Source organism: Chenopodium album, chromosome 4, assembly GCF_948465745.1.
Source record: "Chenopodium album chromosome 4, dcCheAlbu1.1, whole genome shotgun sequence".
Classification (NCBI taxonomy): domain Eukaryota; kingdom Viridiplantae; phylum Streptophyta; class Magnoliopsida; order Caryophyllales; family Amaranthaceae; genus Chenopodium; species Chenopodium album.
In genome coordinates this window covers 45,028,676-45,032,747 of record NC_137837.1, presented here as the reverse complement: position 1 = coordinate 45,032,747, position 4,072 = coordinate 45,028,676, and the positions used below count along the sequence as shown (strand labels likewise).

General features: G+C 39.4%; 1 non-coding gene across 1 annotated transcript; it reads left to right on the top strand.

Moving 5' to 3' along the window:
- Positions 1-3,282: 3,282 nt before the first annotated feature.
- Positions 3,283-3,389, top strand: LOC145629767 (small nucleolar RNA R71). Its single transcript, XR_014111915.1, has one exon. It is a non-coding gene; the product is annotated as a small nucleolar RNA R71 (small nucleolar RNA).
- Positions 3,390-4,072: the final 683 nt, after the last annotated feature.

Genomic DNA, 4,072 nt, shown 5'->3' with positions numbered 1-4,072 from the left:
ACCATGACCAACATAACATAGCAAGTTTTAGGAAAACCATTCAAGCTCAAAGGCGGAAAATACTCCATTTGGACTAAAAAAAAAGAGACACGCACCAAAGAATACTCACCTTTCTCAATACAATGAGGGAAAACACGTTCTAAGATGCTCATGGTTGAGAGAGACAAACCTAAGCTAAGCATAGAGAACTAGAGAATTCATTCTCCGCCCTAGCCCCATCTAAGACGGTCCACGTTCCCTCCACTAGCTTCAAATCACCCACTAGTTAGCTCCTCATGATTCCACGAAGGAACCGGAAAAAGATTCAATTTGTGGAATTAGTGGGTCATCCCGACATCTCAACTATGCATACTCTCTCCATAGGGTTGAAATCTATCTCCCTCCACCGGAATTTGACCTCACCCCTCTAAAGTCTAAGGGTCTTAACTAGGGTTGTAACGTAAGGCAAAGGGTTAAGACAGGGTAAAAATTTGAAAATTTTTGTGATATTTCCTAAGTGAAGCAAAAGGGTGATCAAACCTTAAAAACAAACTCGAGAAATCACCATACATAAAACAAAAATACCAATAATGTCATCTCCCCCAAGCTTACTCAACACCAACATTCCATAAAAAAAAAAAAAAAAAAAAACGAAGTAACGTTCCCCCCCCCCCCCCCCCCCAAGCTTGAACGAAGCATTGTCCTCAATGCTTAACTTAGGGAAGAAAACGAAACCTACTTTTTTTTATTTATATATATATCCTTGCCTTTTTTAACTAAGGACGGATTTTTCGGGGATGCATTTGCTTTATTACACACAATATATACAATTTACTTTCTTGGTTGGTACAAAGAGCATAATACTTTCTCATTTTCATTACAACATAAAACAAACTCTCAAACCGAAATGCTTCACAAACTAAGGGTTAGGGAAACAAAAGGTCATAAGGCTTGCATTATGGCTCATAATCAAGAAAGGGAATAGGCTCAAAGGGTTGGCAAGAGGAGCAAATGCAAAATAAAAATAAAATATGTAACAAAACAAAAATAAGATAAAGAAAAATAAGAAAAGAGTGCCCTTTTCCTCCCCTAGAGCTGCTTGGTCACGATCTTGGGAGTTAGAGGACAACACAAGGATTAAGATATGCATAGTCAAGTATCCTAAGAGCCGCTCAACAAAATTGATGGAGGCTTGAACAATTTAAATCTCACAAGGGATGGGAAGTAAGCAAATACTAACTAAATAGCTTCAAATCCAATATAGAGAGCAACACCATCTTACCACTTTTCCGTGAACTAAGGGTTCAAACGTCCTCAATAGTTCTTAACCTTGATACCTTATCTTAAAATTTGTCTATCTCAACCATAAGCACTCTCAAACTATGTAGGCCATCATCAATTAGGAAGAAAAAATTCTTTAGCACATTATCAAAGCAATCAATTCCAAATGCATGAGCGAATTCCAAAAAAAATTCATTTAATCTTGCCATAGTCATGTTTGCCACAAAAAAAAGAAAACAAAACAAAAGAAAGAGGAAGAAATAAAAAAGGTTCACAGACGAGGCATATAAACCAAATAAGTCCCAATCGTCAAACAATTGATCGTTCGATAACAACATCAACGATCCCAGGTTCCATAGAACCAATGAAAACAACCTCGGACCATTCAAATTCTTCCTAAACTAGTCCTAAACTAAGCACTCAAAGAAAGAGTAAAAGAGTAAAAATAAGAAAGGTCTCACCGGGAGGTTAGCTTAAAAGAATTAAGGAGCATAAAATACAGTTCACCAAATGTCACTGCGCTCCAAACTTCCAAAAATAAACCTACAAGGCAAGACAAGACACAAAAGAAAATATTAAAAGAGAAAAGAAATAAAGCAAAAAGAAAAAGAAAGGAGGGGGAGAAAAAGGGTTAGAAATCCTTCGGATTGCCTCCCGGGAAGCGCTTGTTTATGGTCTCTAGCTTGACCCTTCACCTCATTCAAGGTGGGTTAAAGAACATCACCCTCATCAACTTAAGGATTGAGTCATAGATTCCCCCAAGCTTGAGAACAAGAACTCCTTGAGGTCTCACATCACCACAAGGAAAAGGAGGGAATGAATCAAGAGCCAATGGTGCCTCATCTTTTCTCTTTCCCTTCTTCTTGTTGAATCTTCTTCTTTCTTCACTCTTCTTTCTTTTCCTTCTAAAAGGGGGATCGAGCTTGGAATCCTCAATATTAGGAAGGACAACCTCACCTTCCTCAAGAGAGCCTTCAAACCAAGAGGGAACTTCAAGGAAGTCATCATACCTCATTGTCACCTTATCATCACGTGGAGGTAAGCTCTCATTAGCCATCACATCATCGACCACATCAACACTACATACGCTCACTGCCATAGGGCTCTTCAAAACGAAATTCTCAACTAGCCTACAAGGAAAGTGAACAGGGCCTTCAAACTTGTTTGGTTCATTAAAATCAAATGGCTCCTCATTTTGTTCTTGAACCTTCTTCTCAACCACATCATCTACAAACTTGTCCTCCTTGCAAGTTTCGGGTTGTTAAGTATGTGAAGGGTTAGTAGATGATTATAAGGGAAGTTTTGTGGTTAAATGGAGAGAAGAAGTTTTGACTAGTCGGGAATCAACAACTTCATTGTAAGATTTGATTTCTTGGAATTGTGGAGTGATAGTTTGACGTTGTTGAAGAATTTGGGTTTGTTTGTGGTCGGGTGGGGATTTTTCTTCATACGCTTGAGGACATAGGTCATGATTTTGATCTTGAGAGTTCTCTACTTGGTTTGAAAGGTAGGAAAAGTGTTGGGTTAGTGGATTGAAGAGAGGTCCATCTTGGGGGTAGGAGTTTTCTTACCTTGGAGGTTGTTGAAATTGTTGGGATTGAGCTTGGGTTACAAACTCTTTTTCCCTCAAAGTCAAAACTTCACCATGCTTGAGATTGAACTCTCTACAATAGGATGCATCATGATCCCTCTCACCACAACGAGCACATGAGAAATCAATGATTTGTGAAGGTTTTGAACACAAACCAACACTTGAGTTTAATTAACTTGGAAAGACCTTCATTCAAGAGCTCAACTATGTGCTTAAGTTGGCCGACTTTCTCCAACTCATAAAGATCCCTTTGCTTCCCTTGGGACCTTCTTTGGCTTCCCCAAGAATAGCTCGTAGCCACTTCTTCAGTTGTAGCTTCAACTTGGCTTTGAGGGATCTTAATCAATTGGCCACCGGCACCCGCATCTAGATTGGTCCTTGACATTGGCTCCAAGCCATTATAGAAGAATCTCATGAGAAAATTACGGTTGAATTCATGATGAGGACATGCTCTAATAAAATCCTTAGACCTTTCCCATGCTTCCCCAAGAGTTTCATCCGGTTTTTGCTCAAAGGAAGCTATCTTCCTCCTCATCTTTGCGGTTTGCTCATCGGAAATGAACCTCTTGAGAAAGGCCTTTGCAACTTCCTTCCATGTGGTGAGAGAGTTGGGCTTCAAAAGCTTGAGCCATTTCTTTGCTCTTCCGGTGAGTGATTGCCGAAAGAGATGCATACGAATGTAATCTTGGCTCACTTCATTTGTTTGCATCATTGCACAGAACTCAAAGAATCGGTCCAAATGCTCAATGGGGTCTTCAGTTACGCCTCCGGAAAATTGCTCAATTTGCACCATCCTAGCATATTGTGGATGGATTGTGAAATTAGTCTCGGTGGTCGGGAGAAGTATACCACTCGTGAGCTCATAGATTTCCGGGTTTCCAAACTCCCTAAAAAGAAGGTCATCCTCTTGTCTTGCCATATCTCTCTTTGAATACAACAAAGCTAAGCACACAATTAGCAATGACAAGTAGGATTAAGCAAGCAAAATGAAAGAAAGGAAAGAAAATAAATTGACTCTAACAATAGCAAAAATAAATGTTAAACAAGCCGCTTCCTCGGCAACGGCGCCAAAATTCGATCGCAGGTAAATAGGTCGTTATGCTACCACCCTAATCAAATTAATCATTTATAATACCTAAACCTACACTAAACTAGTTAGTGGTAAGTAAAGGGTCAAACCACTAGGGAAGCACGCTAATTCAACATCAAATATCACTAATG